Source organism: Protomyctophum bolini (assembly GCF_963924005.1).
Source record: "Protomyctophum bolini genome assembly, chromosome: 11".
Lineage (NCBI taxonomy): Eukaryota > Metazoa > Chordata > Actinopteri > Myctophiformes > Myctophidae > Protomyctophum > Protomyctophum bolini.
In genome coordinates this window covers 26,887,408-26,906,050 of record NC_137872.1, presented here as the reverse complement: position 1 = coordinate 26,906,050, position 18,643 = coordinate 26,887,408, and the positions used below count along the sequence as shown (strand labels likewise).

At 47.1% G+C, this 18,643-nt stretch overlaps 1 long non-coding RNA gene across 1 annotated transcript in view; it reads left to right on the top strand.

Moving 5' to 3' along the window:
• LOC308323773 overlaps window positions 1–18,643 on the top strand; it is a 105,175-nt gene that overhangs the window by 80,411 nt on the left and 6,121 nt on the right. The gene's annotated exons all lie outside the window — the stretch shown is intronic.

Genomic DNA, 18,643 nt, shown 5'->3' with positions numbered 1-18,643 from the left:
AGAGAGAGGGGGGGATGAAGGCCTATGTCCTGGCGGGCCAGCCAGACCCACAGGCTCTCGGCCCGGGGCTTTTATCTAGGGAGATTGGCCGCGGCTCAGCGCAGAGCTGGCTCTCAGGGAGCGCGCCGCCCCAAGACCTGTGGCATTAATAAAGATAATGCTGTTTGGAATAATAACAGTCAATTCTGCCCAGTGGAGGAGAGAACAACAGAGACAAGTGGGGATGCATGGGGGAATACAAAAGAAGGCAAGATGAAAGCCTCTGAGGTATTCTGCACCCCTCTCTCTCTCTCTCTCTCTCTCTCTGCCTCTCTGTCTATCGTGATTGAACCCATAATACCGCGTTCGCATACAAACGCAACCCCTGAGTGCCCCCCCTCTCTCCACACCACCGTGACCCCCGAGGTTCCATCATGCAGAAATGTAATTTGTTCTTTTGTCTGCCAGGATCACAGAGGGGGAGCGGTGGCTTGTCTTTCTTTCTTATTCCTCTTTTTTTCACTCTCTCTCTCTCGCACGTTTTTTTTCCTCCGCTGAGTGCAATTTAGTTTGATGAGCAGGTGGTCTTTTATTGAAATCTCGCAGCACTTTTGGCTTTTCAGCTCTTGTGGCGCGAGGGGCTTTGAGATGGAGTCAGCCATGTAGGCCAGGATTACTGGTGGAAAGTAACCCAGTACATTTACTCTCCAAGTTTCAGGTACTTATGAGGTTTCCACGTGACGGAGACAATGTCCATTTTTCAACACTTTATAGTTATTGTACTATATTGTACTTTTTACAGTTTAGTTTTAGTTTTTATTTATTTAGTTACAAGTTACTTTGAAGATTTAGAATTTTAGATTATTATTATTAACCACTTAAAGCCCTATTTATTTAGTTATATTCCTATTCCAATACTTTTAAATACAGGACTTTTACTTGCAACGGAGTATTTCTACATTGTGGTATTGCTACTTTAACTTCAGTAAAGAAGTACTTTGTTCCACCACTGTGTGTGGGTCTTTCAGATGGAGTCAGGCATGTAGGCCAGGATTAGAAGGGTGGAGGAGGAGGCGCGTCGTAAGTCGGAAACCATGCAGGGCGCGAACAGAAAAGAGTTATTTTGCCAGCCTTCACCACCGCAGCCCTCTCGGCCGCGCCCCAGATGGCTTTTGTGCCGGGCCGGAGGGGGGGGGGGGGGGGGGGGGGGGGGGGGGGGGGGGACATGGCTGTGGACATGGACTGTGCATGGGGACGGAGTGGGGGGGACATGGCTGTGGACATGGGCTGTGCATGGGGACGGAGTGGGGAGACATGGCTGTGGACATGGGCTGTGGACATGGGCTGTGCATGGGGACGGAGTGGGGGAGACATGGCTGTGGACATGGGCTGTGCATGGGGACGGAGTGGGGGAGACATGGCTGTGGACATGGGCTGTGCATGGGGACGGAGTGGGGGAGACATGGCTGTGGACGGGGACGGAGTGGGGGGGACATGGCTGTGGACATGGGCTGTGCATGGGGACGGAGTGGGGGGGACATGGCTGTGGACATGGGCTGTGCATGGGGACGGAGTGGGGGGGACATGGCTGTGGACATGGGCTGTGCATGGGGACGGAGTGGGGGGGGACATGGCTGTGGACATGGGCTGTGCATGGGGACGGAGTGGGGAGACATGGCTGTGGACATGGCTGTGCATGGGGACGGGGGAGACATGGCTGTGGACATGGGCTGTGCATGGGGACGGAGGGGGGGAGACATGGCTGTGGACATGGGCTGTGCATGGGGACGGAGTGGGGAGACATGGCTGTGGACATGGGCTGTGCATAGGGACGGAGGGGGGAGACATGGCTGTGGACATGGACTGTGTATGGGGACGGGGACGGGGGGGGAGACATGGCTGTTGACATGGACTGTGCATGGGGACGGAGTGGGGAGACATGGCTGTGGACATGGGCTGTGCATGGGGACGGAGTGGGGAGACATGGCTGTGGACATGGGCTGTGCATAGGGACGGAGGGGGGAGACATGGCTGTGGGGACGGGCCGCGAGTCCCTCAGCCCTGACGAGATCCCGGGCCCAGCAGGTAAAGCACTGTGGGGCTCCAGCAGAGAGAGAGAGAGAGAGAGAGAGAGAGGCCCCAAGTAGAAGAGAAAAGGCCAATAATAGTTGCGCCGTCTCTGCACTTTTCCACCTTGGATAAGTCCAAGTGGAGTGAAGCATTCAATAGCTGGATTAAGAGTGAGGAGGTGCATGGGGGGACGCTTTGCTTGAGCACAGGCGTGCACGCAGGTGCCACGAGAATGTACACGTGCACAAAATGAACACATGAACGCGCTTACATACACACAGAAACATCCTCTCCCTCCATTCTTCATATAGAATTGGGGCTCAAACTGGCCCTAGTAAGATGTAGTGAACCGTTCTGTCTGATGTCATATTCAGTACAAAAGAGTTTTAACTGCAGCCTTTTCTTGGTGTTTCACATACTTTCCTGCACGGCTAAACCTAATAATCTGCACAGTAAAACATCTTCATTCTTCATTATTTTATCTCTGAGAGTGTACAGATGGAACCAAATGGACTGAGTCCAGTATAAGGGTCCATTTTATTATAATTTTTTTGTCATGGATGCTTCACCAGCCGATGCCGATCGGATGGTTTTAAGTGTGTGACAGGCTGTGACATAATGAACCACATGAACCCTAGTATTTGTCCTTGTTCTGTGGCGAACATTGAGTAAAATATAACTGCTCTAAAAGCTTGTAGTGAGACCAGGAAGGGGCCTAGTATAGCACTCTGGAGGACTCAGTAGTGAGATCAGGAAGGGGCCTAGTATAGCACTCTGGAGGACTCAGTAGTGAGATCAGGAAGGGGCCTAGTATAGCACTCTGGAGGACTCAGTAGTGAGATCAGGAAGGGGCCTAGTATAGCACTCTGGAGGACTCAGTAGTGAGATCAGGAAGGGGCCTAGTATAGCACTCTGGAGGACTCAGTAGTGAGATCAGGAAGGGGCCTAGTATAGCACTCTGGAGGACTCCGGTCAAGTGTATTGGTGTTTATCGTCCTCCCGAGTAGTGTGTAAACACATTTACCAATGAGGACAGTTCACGGTGATATCGTCACTGTCTGTCTGGTATAAAAACCTCCTTGTTTGTAGGGAGCAGCAGGGGAGCAGTGAATGAGTGAGAACAACTAGTCATAGGGAGCAGCAGGGGAGCAGTGAATGAGTGAGAACAACTAGTCATAGGGAGCAGCAGGGGAGCAGTGAATGAGTGAAACGATTTCAGAGTTGCCTCGGACTGGGATCGATTCATGAAACCTAGGGTGTGAAAGCTCTAAATCAAAACAAGCAGAGATGTTGTCCTGCTTCCATCCTTCCTTCCCCACACTGAGCTGGGGTTGGTTTGTCCTCCCAGAGTTCTGCTTCCATCCTTCCTTCCCCACACTGAGCTGGGGTTGTTCTGCTTCCTTCCTTCCCCACACTGAGCTGGGGTTGTTCTGCTTCCTTCCTACCCCACACTGAGCTGGGGTTGGTTTGTCCTCCCAGAGTTTTGTCAGGGATGTTTTCAACAAGTGGCTGCTTCCACCGCCCTGACCGATAAGCAGGGAGGATTGCGTCCAGATCCTGCTGGGTTCAAGACGGAGCCCCCATGGCTCTGCAACAACCACGCACCCCGGGAATGTTAGTCATGTGTTTATTATTGGTCATGTTGGGAGACAGAACCATATATTTTATATATTATAATAGATCCAGATTTTTACCCGCTTCCGAGTTCCAACCAGCTTGTATTATGTAGCATTTTGGAATTAGATTTTAAGCGGTCAACTTAAATAAATAAAGTCTTATTTCTGTTTATTTATTTTTTGCCTATACTTTTTCTCAAATAGAAACGAATCAAATAAATCTACGTTTCTTTAAAAAATACTTTTTGACAAAGGCCCGTAATAAATCGCGGATGTGTGTACAGTCAGTGTGACTCTTAAAACCTGGACCGGCATTGGACCCACACATCTGGCACGGGTTGGACTCTACTCTTAGTCATTTGTTTATTATTGGTGATGTTTGGCCGGTCCTAATCCCTGGCTGGATTACACCCTGACGCTGCTCCCCTCCCCACCTTTTTCCACCAGCACAGAGACCCTGACATTATCGTCACCGTCAGGGCAGAAACCTCTTATCTGCATGTTTCAGCTTTAAGTGTGTTTATTCCCCCCCCCACCATAAATTATCGCCTTACATGCTCATACTACAATGTCACTCAAAAGTCACATCAAAAGTAACAGACCCACAAGCTCCAAACGCGTCGAGCTTGTCGATCTTCAACTTTTGATGCTCTTGAGTTTGAACCCTGAAAAGTATACAGTTTTGGACATATAAGGTTTCCACCCGACAGAGTCGATTTATATTATGATTAGTGGGTTTGGTCTGATTGATGCACACGCACACAAGCATGCACGCATGCACACACACACACACACACACACACACACACACACACACACACACACACACACACACACACACACACACACACACACACACACACACACACACACACACACACACACACACACACACACACACACACACATCCCCATAAGGACAGTAAACCCAAACAATTTGTGGGGACCTTTTTGGTCCCTGTTAGGAAAAGAGTGAGTTTTATGACCATGAAAGATTTTTGAATTGGGGTTTACAATTACTAAAATATTCAGGGTGCGGCAATCCAGTTATGATTCGGGATATGTTGTGGATAAGGTTATGGGGGTTAGGCTATGGATAGTTTGAGTCAGCAGGTAAAGTAAAAAAAATACTTTTCACGTTAAATATTTCGTTTCACATCCCCACCAAGTACGTGAAATGTGAAAGTGTGTTGCGCGTGTGTTTTATTTGTAGTTGCACATTAGTGTCGACATTGGCATAGGGATAAAACTTGTGATGTCCTCACGTGTGCGCACGTGCTATTCACATGTGTCATCTAAAGATGTTTACAATCAAGAGAGTTCTTCAGATATACCCCCTCTAACTTTCACTGCATGTGGCGTTATGATCAGTGGGTTAAGGGGAAAACTCCATGACGGTGGCTCATGTTTTACATATTGCCAGGACATCATCTTCCTCCCTGGGCTGTGCATGCATGCGTGCGTGCTTGTGTGTGTGTGTGTGTATTACTATACTTGTGAGGGAAGTATAGTAGAATTTGATAGTCATTTGGCGGACCATTTCCCTGTGGTTTAATGGTTAAACAGATTATTTGTTAGACATTAGGACATTTGGAAAAGATTCAGGTAGGGTTATAGGATTAGACATTTTGAGGTTATACACACGTGCGTGTGTGTGTCTGCGTGCATGTGTGTGCTCATGCGTGCGTGCGCGTGCGTGTGCGTGCGCGTGCGTGTGTGCGCGCGCGTGTATACAGCGTACGGCTAGAGGCGTGTTGGGACATCATGGAAGTGGAACAGTCTTCCAGCGCCTGTAGGAACAGCAACTAATCAAAGCCACGGCCTGTCAGCTGTGTGGCGTAACTGTGGATGTGGAAACTTAAGACTGATGTCATGAGAGAGAGAGTGGTTAAAGGGGGCGGGGCTTCCATCCATTCCCCAACACATTTCGTGTTTTAGTGCAGTGGTTGCCAACGTGGGGTCCAGGGACCCCCAGGCGTCCTTGAGGGAGTTCCAGGGGGTCCCCAGCTAAATGATGGTTTGGAACCACATGGACCCTTTTGGGTCTGTAACTCTGAGAGTGCACAGATGGAACCAAATGGACCCGTTGGGGTCCATTTGGTTTATTCCTGTCCGTTTATTCCTGTCCGAGACCAGCAGTGCTGAGTCATCTGCGAACAGGAACAAGTTTCAGTCACAAGCTGATGTCATGTCGTTTACATACAGTATTAGGAACAGTAAAGTCCCTAGTATGCTTCCTTGTGGAACGCCACAGCTCACTGGAAAGGGGGGGACAGTGTTCCGAGGTGAACGGAACACCAGATCTCCAGAGTACACAGGTGTGGGCTCAATAATTGGACCGCAATGCCAATGACTCGTGATTTGACTTGAGCCCTCTCTTTTTGACTTGAGACTTCAAGTCAATCTTTTCAGGTCAAAGTTGGAACGTTATCAACCTTATACTTACTATACGTTTGTGTGACGCTGTATTGGGATTGAGTAGGGCGTTAATATAGAGAGGTTATTATTTTTTTAATATGGAGATAAGAGGTTTGTTTCTTATGGTGTGACTGTGATTCACATACGTCACACAGCTTGAGCAGCTTCAGATTGACCTTAAAGGAACCCATCCCTGTTCGGCGCTTGTTTCCAGATCTGTTTCTAGTTTCCAAACATGGCCCGCAAACATGCTCGCAACAACATGCATCCACGTTGTGTGTGAGCCATGCACGGGTGCATACGGTGACAGAGTTACTATACTCCTAAAGTGCACGTGCTTGCACCCCCCCCCCCCCCCCCCCCCACATGCACACAAACACACACACACAGACACACACACACACGTGCGTGCGCACGCGCAGTAATGCACTCGGCGCAGGGCAGTAAAAGTGACAGACATATAGCGTATAATTATCTGTGTTTATGTGTGTGGGCTATGGGGTCGTGGGGGTTGAGGGGGACCACTTATAGCTGTTTGGAATACTTGACCTTAGCCCGTCTCGGAGATAATCTGATCCCAGCCCGGCTCGTCGTTGGGATGGATCTGTGGGTTATGAGGCCTCCATCGGTCATATCGTCACTGTCAGGGCAGAAAACTCCTATCTCACTCCATATTCAGATTTGTTTTAGTATCTTCGTAAGTTAATGCCCTACTTGAAGATACAAACGCATCAAAAGTAGAAGATGCACAAGCTTGAAACATTGTCGAGAGTTAAGCGACCCGTTTTGAGCTCGTACTTTTGAATTTGAATCCTGAAAAGTTACAGTTTTGGACATGAGGTTTCCACCAGACAGAGACGATATGCATTTTGCATACTGTAGTGTACAGTACATGCCTACACGGAGAAACATTCCCCTGTGTGTGAATGACGTCGAATGTTCAAACCCTCCCATCATACTAGCTTGTTTTTTTACCCCCATGTAAAGCAGTGGTTCTCAAAGGGTGGTCCAAGGACCAGCAGGGCCCCCCAGGGGACCTTGATGATGGGGTTTCATACACAAATCTTGTATGGGGGTCCCTGGCACGCAATATTTTCAGATGCCAGTCCTCAGCCAAATGCATAATTAATGTGTGGGTCCTTGACATGCATTTGTACATTCCCGGGTGTGAATGACGCATAGAATGTGTGAACCCTCCCTCCCCTTCCCTTCTTACATCTTCGCCTTTTCCCCTGTATGAAAAAAAGAAAAAGAGAGATTGTTTTTTTCTCAGTTACTAACCGCACATGGAGGGGCCGGCCATCGGAGTCACAGCTGAGATTCATGGGGTGCTGCTGGTTAATTGGCTTGGTTGTTCACTGAGCGCTGATATGCTTCACTATGCATATCTGCCCCGTGAGGCTGATATGCTTCACTATGCATATCTGCCCCGCGTGTCCCCTCCCTGCCCCCTTGTTTGCCTTTCTTTAAAAGTGTTGTTTAATTGGCAGCACAGTCACAGTCCTGTGACTTTTTAACCACCCCTCCAGGGGTACCTGAATGCTCCCGTCTGCCACTTAAGCCACAGGTGGTGAACCTCCAAATGTCTGGCAGGGCGGGGAGAGCCGAGCTGTTCCCTAAATCCCTAAATTATTATTATTATTATTGCACATTAAGCTAATCATGCCCAGATGATTAGCCTAATGTGGAACATTGTTTTATCACTCAACAGTAAACAAACCAACATACAGTATAAGTGTATACAGGGTATATCTCCCCATTTCTAAAAGATGGAGTGCCACAATTTTTGTATTTTTCCAGTTTTTCATGCGTCTATGAGGTGACAGTACTTCATTAGACACCCTGGAGTCGTTTTTATGTGCAATGGTGTATTAACTTTGTATTTAGTGTTTCTTCCTGGAGGCTGAACCCTTGACAGTCAAACGGGCCAATGAAATAAACAGTAATATAGTGACATCACACTATCAGCCCCTCCCCTAACCCCTCCCCCTTTATCATACAACTACAGTTGTGGGTGCGGCAGTTCAGGTGGATCACCACCCACCAGGCAAACCAGGCATACTTAATGAACTGGTGCCTACATAAAAAACAACATTTTAACAAATACTGTACACTTTTTTGAAAAAATTATACCTCCTTATATAACAATAAGACCTGATGAGTGGAAAAAATCACGGCACTCCATCTTAGTAACAATTTAATGATTTTAAGACATTTTTGTAATTGGCCAAATTGTCAAATATTATGTAAGAAAGAGGCAAACATGGTAAAAAAGAACCAATCCACAGCTTGTGGATTATCTGTGGAACCGAGTCAAACTAAATGTAATGCCTACAGATAATTCCAAGTGCTTTTCAGGACGAGTGGTCCGCAGTTAAAATATTATTATTTTGGGGGGTCGTGGGCTGAAAAGTTGGGAAACCTTTGCCCTAAACCAAGGTAAAACTATAACCTGATTTTTGTGTTTCCTTTCTTCCAACCTTTCATGTTGCCTTATCTTCATCTTTTTTTTCATCTTTCCTCTGTGTCCGTCTTTAAAACCCCAGCTTTGAAGTTGTATTCCCCTCCTCCTCCAACTACAGGAGCCCCTGAAAAGTCAGATCCGTTCCGTTTCAACACCTTTTCATATGCCATTCGTTACCTTTGTAGCGTTTTGTGGGCTAAAGTTCTGTCAGCGCCAGGTCGGGGGGAGGGGGCGCACCCACCCAGGGCCTATCACTGTGGCACCGACGATGAGAGACCCCCCCACCCCCGAGTCTTGGGGTCTCCGTGGTGGTGGGAAAGGTCTGGGGGGCACGCGGCTTCTCCACACGCCTGCAGTCACCTCCGACCGACGGTGCCCTGCGTCAGCAGTTATTTCATTTGTGGAGGACCTGACAGCACCGTGTGATCCCACCATGGGGTGTATGCATGGCTGTGGCTCCGCCTGCACTACTGCTAATCCCCTTCCCTTTTTCAACCACAATGGGAAACATGTGCTTGCTCTGTGTAGGGTAGAAAGGCCCACCATGATGGGAGAGGCTGTTTACCTCTCCGCTCTAAAGCTAACATCTCCACTGGGCTCCTGTGACACCAGTAAACTCCTGGTTATACATTATCACTACCTGATCAGGACACACCATCCAGGAGACTGTGTTGGTGACAAAACATGGTGTGTGTGTGTGTGTGTGTGTGTGTGTGTGTGTGTGTGTGTGTGTGTGTGTGTGTGTGTGTGTGTGTGTGTGTGTGTGTGTGTGTGTGTGTGTGTGTGTGTGTGTGTGTGTGTGTGTGTGTGTGTGTCAAACGAGATATAAAACCGGAGTTAACGGGCTTTCGCTGCTCTGTGTAATCGTCTCTGCTACCTTCTCACCTCGTAAAAATGTTAGCGCACAACGTGAGGTTTTTCCACATTATCTGCCAGCGCTGCGTGCATCTTAATTTGTTAGTGCTATTTAACCACACTCATTCGTTGTATGACCAGTGGCGTGAATACCCGATTTACAAGCTCACGAGGTGACGCGATGAGGCACGCTGTGAGCTTGTAGGTCGGCTATGTTTTTTGGGGGCGAGGAAACAAATTGTTGTTTTGAATTACAGGAGAAAAAGCCAGATTCAGGCACAAAATAAAACCACATTAATTGATATTCAAAACTAATAAAATTCTATGTTCGCTGCCACTGGCTAAGGCACAAAAAGGCAAAAGCTCAATTACACCTATCTACCGTATATGTTTTATACAGTTAATATGCTATACCCATATTGACTTAAAAATACACAAATACATGTTTGCTACATCCTCCTATCTCTGCACCCTCCTTGCCTCGTCTTAAATCCCCAACCCCCACATCCATCCATCCATCTTTTTGATATAAACTTTTGAAAGTGGTTAAGAGCCACTTGGTCTGATTTTATTATCCACCTCCCTGAGCTATGGGATCAGGGTATATGACACACCTCCCTGAGCTATGGGATCAGGGTATATGACACACCTCCCTGAGCTATGGGATCAGGGTATATGACACACCTCCCTGAGCTATGGGGTCAGGGTATATGACACACCTCCCTGAGCTATGGGGTCACTCAGGGTACAGTATATGACACTGATAATTGCTCTTCCTCGCTCGGATTAAGGGGGAAAGGGGAAAAAACGCAGGGAAGGGCTTGCTTGTCAAAACCATCTCTCCCCCTAATCCAGCATGTCAGATGTTTCCAGATGTGTGGAATAATGTCCCCGTAGTCTCCCTAAATGCCCTGACGAACGGAACGGAAGCCTAAAAGACGTCCCCGGCTGTTGTCCCCCATGACCTCCTTAAGCAGTCATCTGCAGTGTTTAACGACACAAGGTTGTCTTCGGCCTTAGGGCAGGGTGACGTAAGACACAGAGGGAGAGAGAGAGAGAGAGAGAGAGACTAGACTAAAGGGTTTGGGAGGGAGGGACTAGTGGAGAAGAGATCCAGTATAGAATCCAGGCGAGACATTTTATGCTTGGTTGCGTTGCGTGCAGGTGTGAAAATAAATAAATTAATGGATCATAGTTTGCTGTCAAAATCAACACTATACTCGAGTAAATCTATACGTAAGTACGTGAGATATTGAGTACAGTAAGTGTACTTATCCACCGCTGTGCAGCCGCATTTGTACACTCCATTTGTAGTTAAAGACCCATAAGGGTCCATTTGGTTCCAAAGTTATAATTTAGCTGGGGACCCCCTGGAACTCCCTCAAGGACCCCTGAGGGGTCCCCGGACCCCACTTTATGAACCCCTGCCGTGTAGGACTTTGTATAGAAACAGGAACCGGCTGGCGGCGGGCCAACATGGCGGACAGGAAATGCTCTCCAGATGAAGACGCTGTGTCATGGTTTCATTTCATGGGGGAGTGTGAGGAGAAGTCACCGCAGGGCCTGACGTGAGCGTGTGGCGCGCATCGACATCAAGAGGAGCAGCAGCACAAATAATTGTTGAATCGTAATTATAGGCTATAGTGTATACCGTCGTAAATTAGCGAAACCCCGGATTGAATAAAATGTCACAATAAATAATATCCGGAGGGTTCATTTAAGTCAGAGAGAGAGAGAGAGAGTTAACGCTTCTGAGTTCTATTATCCCTCTCTGGATGTGTACTGACTGAGTATGTAACCTTTCTATCTCCGCCTCTGTCGGGTGGAAACCTCATATGTCCAAAACTGTTACTTTTCAGGATTCAAATTCAAAAGTAAGCAGATGCACAAGCTCAAAGTGCGTCGCTTCACGCCGCGTTTCGAACTCGCAGATCTGCTACTTTACGATAAATATATACGAGGTTTCTGCCCAGGTTTCTGCTGTGCTCAATAACATTCACAATCTGCTCATTCACAACACCTGCGTGGAACCTTCCGGGTTCCATTTGGTTTCATCAATAGAAGTCGCAGGCCGGGGCCCTTGAACTCAAGGCCTCAAGGTCCCTGCATGCCGGTGGCCCTGTTAACGTCAGCATGGGAATCTGTCCTCCACAGGTGTGGCAGGTGATCTGAGGGATGAGTGAGGTCTTCCTCTGGCCCACCCTGCCCTTTCCTGCTGCCCTCTCTTATCTGAGCACCCAGTGCAACACTAGCTCGGAGGATGTGTCCCCCCCCCCCACCCACCCGCCCTATTCCCCATCAGCACCCTACCCTGTCTGTGGTCGGGTCAGGTGTCCATGTCTCGTGAAGAGAGAATGATCTCCGGCTGACAGAGGCCTCACGCCCTCCCTGGAGAGACATAGAGACCAGTATAGGTGGAAAGTAACTGACTACATTATTTACTCGAGTACCGTACTTTACCGGAGAAAACGTTTGTTACTAGATTTTGACTGTTATTACGAAACAGACATTAACCACTTCTCTGTATACATTTCCGCCATTTGAAAATAGCCGATCTACAAGCTCGCAATGCGTCACAGTGCATTGTATAGTGTTCTCATGCAGTGTATGGGCCTGTCACTTAACACCAAGTTAAACCTTAAGGTGCGTTCAGACTTGGAGGGTTAGAGCGGCGCGATTACATACAAAGTCACTGCAAAGACGAGAATTGCGCAAACGGGCCCGGCGCGACCTGGCACGGTACAAACGGGACGAACCGAGATGAATATATATATTCAGGTCAGAACGCAGCTTAAAGGCAACACACATTGTGAGCTTGTAGATAGGCTTTTTCATAAGATTTGTATACATTTTATACATTTGAAAACTCACAAGTTTAAGTACATTTTTATACCAATACTTTTGCACTTTTTAGTACTTTTTTTAATTCTGGACATTTACTTGTAACTGTTACTTGTTACTTTTACTTGAGTATACTTCTAAATTGCAGCATTGATACTTTTACTCAAGTAAAACATGTGAGTACATCCCACCACTGATGGAGACCCACCTGCCTGAGCCACACATTTCACCTATAAGTGTCCAAAGTGACAAAATACCCTGCACAGTTGTATAAGGGCCTTATTGTATTTTATTTGCACTACACTCCATAATAAATGGCAGGTACAACTTCCACCTCTGCTTTCGTTTGTGTGTGAACAATACCGTGACCGTGGATGATGAGGTAGAGAGACATTAAAGTCCCCTTGCTGTGCTGTAGCTCAAGGTGGACTTTGGGATTGTGGGTGCATGGAGATGCTATCTGTGCTGGTAGTTAGCTGGCCTGCATGCTGGTTGGGCCGTGGGGACTCGGTGCAGGGACATGGTTGATGGGAGTTGCAGAGCTGCCTGCTGATTAGCCTGATGTAGAAGCTTTAAGGAAGGAGACTTGTACCTCCTCCAAGTGTCTGGCTTTGATTAAAGCAGACCGTTGGTTCCACCTCCATCACCATGCAGCCGGCCTGCTTCTCAATCTCCATGCATTCTGACTCACTGCCTATGCATGGTTTCACTTTCACCACTTAAACCCCCAGCATCTGTGTGTTGTGGGGAAAGCTTTCGCAGGAAATTAGCAGACCGACCCGTTGAGGTTTTAATTTCAATTACCCCCATTTTGGTATGCATGATTAGGCCCTGGGCCCTCATAACTGACTGAGTTGTCCATGGCTGGACCCCCATAACTCAAGAGAGTGTGCAAATGGAAACAAAATGGACTGTCCACTTGGGCAGTTAGGTGTTACGTGTCTTGCTCATGGAAGCCTTGAAACATTGCTGGCAGAGCCAGGAATCGAACCTGGGACATTCTGTTTCCACTGTAGCCTCAGTATCTACCCATCCAGCTATGGCTGTCTTTAACTTATTTAGCTAAGGTGTTCGTCATCAAGCAACACTCATTCATTCATCCACGCACGCATGCACGCACGCACGCATGTATGTACGCACGCACGCACACACACACACACACACACACACACACACACACACACACACACACACACACATTCCCTCACTCACTGACTCACTGACTTGCTCACTCCCTCACTCGTACAATAATCCATCTTGCTGGACATTAAATAAATTAGAAAATAATCATCCGGGGCCTGGCACATTTGACACTGAGGAAACCGACATGCATTTTCCTGCTGAAACACATCTGTGTTTGGTAACTTGAATAGAAGTTGAATCTTATTATTTTGTGTACCTGCCAAATGTAGTCTAAGCATGTCTCCACATGTTTGCTCATTCTGCCATGGCAGCTGCCAAGCGGCAGTCCTGCCCCGTTGAAAGAAAGCTTATCGCAGCTTATCCCAAATTCTTTATGGTATGATATTAGGCCGACAGAGAGAAATCAGGTCTCAGGTTTTTTGAAGTGCATTTCTTTTAACCCACGCTGGGACGGCTTTGCGGTTTTGTGAGAATGTTTGGGAGCACTGCAGCACAGAATGATTAAGAGCAATTCAGTGGTGCAGTTTTGACTCGTTGCACTAAACCTAGCGTCAATTAGTCAAGAATTCGGCTCATGATGTAGTGTACAGATACAAGTGAATTGGCATATATACATTACGTATATGTTGTAGGAGGCAGGTTCAATGTACACTGTGACATGTTAGCTTGGTGCTTTTAATACTGACTGAGACCGTGCGGGCATGCACGCGTGCGTGCGTGCGTGCATGTGAGTGGACCTGTGGCCCTCAGCTCAGAGATGTAATCTGATTTGCAGAAAATTAACGGGTCGTTTCACATGACTGCTTTAACAGAGCACTGGTGCAAGCTTATGCCTGTGTGTGTGTGTGTGTGTGTGTGTGTGTGTGTGTGTGTGCGCGTGTGCACGTATTGAATGAATGCATATCGTTCGGGTCGGGTGGACATCTATTTGTTTCGTTTGTTTGTTTGTGTGTGCGTGCGTGTGTGTTTCCAGCCATAAATATTTATTTGCCTCTGATAGTGCACTTTAGAAAACTATTTGCTCCACTTGTGAAGCAGTAAGAAGAAATATTAGTGTTTGTAAAGGTGTTGACGTTACGCTGTGTGGTCACAACCCTGCAGCAAGCGGCATGCATGCAGGCAGGCTGGCAGCAGTGGGTCGTTCAGCTGCTGTTCTCTGGTTTTAAAACACGTTTATTTGGGTAAAGTCACATGAAAGGCAGAGCGCTGCTAATTAGACCAGCAGCCATTCCACATCTGGAACAGAGCGGCGGCTAGCCGAGCCAGTGGAGGAAGAACTATATACGCAGATGTACTTTACTTCACAGACTTTATTTTAAGTAAAAGTAGCAGCAGCAACATCACAACAATGTAAATACTTTCAAGTAAAAAAACACCTGTGTTCAAAATGTCACTCGAGTGAAATGCACAAACGTATTAGCATCAAAATACACGTATAGCACCAACGGCACATGAGCTATTTTCGAATAGCTGAAGTGTAGAATAGGGCTCATGTGGTTAACATTAAGATAGCCTACTTCCCGCATCGGATAGAAATATGGTGCTATGTATACATTTGTAGATAATTTGATTGTTTTGTATTGATCTCTACCCCTCTTTCCTATTCCCCCCTTCTTCTTCTTCCCTTTCTCTCATGGAAATATCAAAAGCGATGGAGCAAATTTCGGCCTCTGTTTTACACGCAGTTTTACATCTGTAAACATGTGATGTGACAATAAAGACGATTCTCATTCTGATTATGATGTACAGTAACGTTTGTAATAATATCTAAATCTTCAAAGTAAGATTGCCTCTGTAATTTAGCGGAGTACAAGTCTAAACTATGGAACAATGGACATGCTCAAGTATAAAGCAAAAGTGCCTCAAAACTCTACTTAAATTACAGTACAGGAGTAAACGTTCTTAGTTACTTTCTACCACGATCGGGGAGAACAGAATGGAGCTCTGGTGAGACTCTGGTCCGGTGCGTGCATGGTTTTAGTCTTTTCCCCCCTGCATTTCTGTTTACACGTCCCTTATAATCACAGCTTTATTGTGAACTAATGGACCATCAGAAATTATATAAAATCAAATCATCCTGCGGCCTCCCTCCACCCCTCTGTGCAGAGAGGGGGGGGGGGGGGGGCATGGTGAGGATCAAATCCCTCAGAGCTCAACCTCAGAGGTTCTCAGTGTGTTGTTCTGTGTTTGTTGATGTTTGCTGGGGTGGAGGATTCTTATTGTTGAGGGTCTCTCTCTCTCTCTCTCTCTCTCTCTCCTCAATGCTGGACATGGGCCATCATGTGATTTTCATTGGAGACCGGCCGGAGGAGCCAACCTCAGTAATAGCCAGCGTGCGTTGCCTTCGTTCGTGCGTGCGTGCTTGCGTGCGTGTGTGTACTTGCATTACTATGCTTGTGAGGGCCAATTGTCCACAAGTTATAATTAGTATTATTACCTGTGCTTGTTCACATATACTCTATATACAAGTTTTTTTGTTTTCATGTGTGAGCTGCTACCCCCTCGCACCTATTATGTCGGAATACCAGTGGACAAAACAGCCGAGAGAGAGAGAGAGAGAGAGAGAGAGAGAGAGAGAGAGAGAGAGAGAGAGAGAGAGAGAGAGAGAGAGAGAGAGAGAGAGAGAGAGAGAGAGAGAGAGGTATATAAGCAAAGAGCGGAGATGCGGTGGTCACAGAGCTCTGATCCCAGCAGGCCAGGCCAGCGGGGTGCAGTTTTTCATAAGGTAGTAATCTGGGTCCACAAAGGGGTGTCCGTCCAGTATGAGAGAAAAGGCCCCTCTACCTCAGAGCTAATCAAGACCCGACGGGCCGACCGAACCGCCCGACCCGGCCGGGCCCTTTGGCTCTCTCTCTCTCTCTCTACATGACCTCATCTGGATGCTTTAGCCTAGTAGCCCCCATGCAGCTCGCTGCCCACTGGGCCTCCATGATAACTCACTTACCTCTCGTCGTCCTTGGCTGCCTGGAAGACCTTGTAAGTCGCACGAATCGAAATTGGAAAAATAGCCTGTGTTTCTATAATGGATCCAATGAGGTTATTATTATCTTATTTATACTGCTAGAAGCCATTCAGTCTGCACAGTCCCTTCCCTGGCACCGGATGCATCCTTTATTTTGAAGACCCCCAAAATCCACCCCAAAACGAACCGGAAGCTAAATCGGCCACGGCCATGTGGCTACCGTCTTTTTATAAGTCATCGGAAGCATTAATATTGTAACGATGAGGTCGTGACAATGTACCCGTCATAGGCAGGGAAAGCCATTGAGGGTGCCATTAGGTGTGAGTGGCCCAAACGTCTAGTTTTCTAAACTTATTTTTGAAAACTAGACACTCTGCAACGCATTGTGAGCTTGCAGAGCAGGTGTTTTTGCTACTTTTTATGTGACACCGTAGTGTGATGAAGTAGGGCATTAATTTCAGAAAATAAACGAGAAAGTTAAAATACTATATGGAGATGCAAGGTTTCTGCCCCACAGCAATGATTATCATATAGAAAGAAAAGTGAAATATAAGAGGGGGTTGAAGAGAAATGGAAATAGCACACACAGGCTACCTACGGCGCCCCGTGCCAGGTTCAGGTATTTTAAAAAGAGGGGGAGAGAGAGGAGGACCAGAAGGAATGATTTCACCATGTCGTCCACAAGAACCTCTGGGAAGTTATTTGCTGGTGTTCCGTTTCTATCCCCGCCGCCCTGTTATTATTACCGCTTTTCCCCCCTTCAAACTCCTGGAGCGCCCAGACTTTTGAATGGAAGGGTTCTTAAAGTTTTGGGTGCTTTGTTGTCACTTTGGAAACAGTGCATTTGTTGCCAGGGGTAACCGGTCCGGGGCCAGTGAAACTCAGAACGCGTAGAATTACCTTTGTTTGTGGATCGGGTCCCTGGCTGTGGGCCTGAAGCTGAGCCAAGGGGGCGCACCGCTTCAGTCCAGGAGCTCATTAAAACGCCTGTTAAGAATCCATCGTTTCCCTCCCCGTCCGTCTGTCTGTTGTCTGTCTCTCTCTCTCTCTACCTGCTGACTGTGTGAATGTGAGTGAGGTAATGATGGTGGAATAAGTACTTGCACAGTCAGTGGTTCTCTAAGTTGTTCGTCTCAAGAACCCCCAAATCCATTATGTATTTCAAAAATCTGAAAACGCTTTGTACCAGGGAGCGCCAGAAGAGAAGATTTGTGTTGCATTTGCTATTTTTGAGAAATAAAGAAAGAAAAAGCAAGGCTTTTGCACACTTACAGGTGCGTAGGAGAAGGACAGCCAAGTGCTCGACTTTCTGAAAAAGAAGGGACTCCCGCACACTGTCTTCAAATGCAGTGAAATAGTTTATTAGGGAACCAGCAACGTTTCAGCCTATACGGCCTTCATCAGGCTATCTTCCCAAGCCTGATGAAGGCTCCAAGATGAAGGCCGTATAGGACGAAACGTTACGGGTTTCCTAATAAACTATTTCACTGCATTTGAAGACAGTGTGCGGGAGACGGGAGTCCCTTCTTTTTCGAGACATAAATAAAAAGATAAATAAAAAATAGAACAAAACAGATTGGGGGTGCACAGCAATTTGGGAGTCCTTGGCACGAAAACATTTGAGAACCTATGCTTTAGTGAAACTTTCTTCCACTACTGCCTGCCTGCTAGCTGTATGAGTTAGCTAATAATAGTGAAACGGTATGATGGAAAAGACTTCTGGTGGTCTTCCATTCCCCTTAACTTCCAGGTATAGCGTTGCAACCGCACCCTTTTACGTCTTAGTTAAGTTTTACATTGAACAGAATATATAGTGTGGGCGTGATGCATGCCTGCCTGCGGCTTGGACCTTCGTTTTTAAAAGCTTCTGTTATAGTGTACTATTATGGAGCGGGTCTGAGTCATTTTAGTGATTATATGAAAAAGGGTACCAGCGGAGCAGCCAGCCAGCCAGGGAGGCAGCCGTTTAAACACACGACATACAGTATGAGCGCTTGGTGCCCCCTCTTTAAAACAGCGATTACGCCACAAAACACACAGTATAAAAAAAACCCTATAGGAAATCAGGGGGATGTATTCTGTGAAACCAGAGGAACTTGTTTGCGCTCTTTTCCTTGTTTGCACTGTAGCCGGAGAGACGGCGGTCTTCGGCAGCTGTTTTAATCGAGTTTATAGGGCTAAGAAGTCGATCGCGGGGCAAACGAAATTAAATCTGACTCCTTGGGAAAATATTGTAGTTTGGTGTTTATACAGCTCACGGAGCATGATGATTCACCTCCGCTCTTTTCCTGTCTT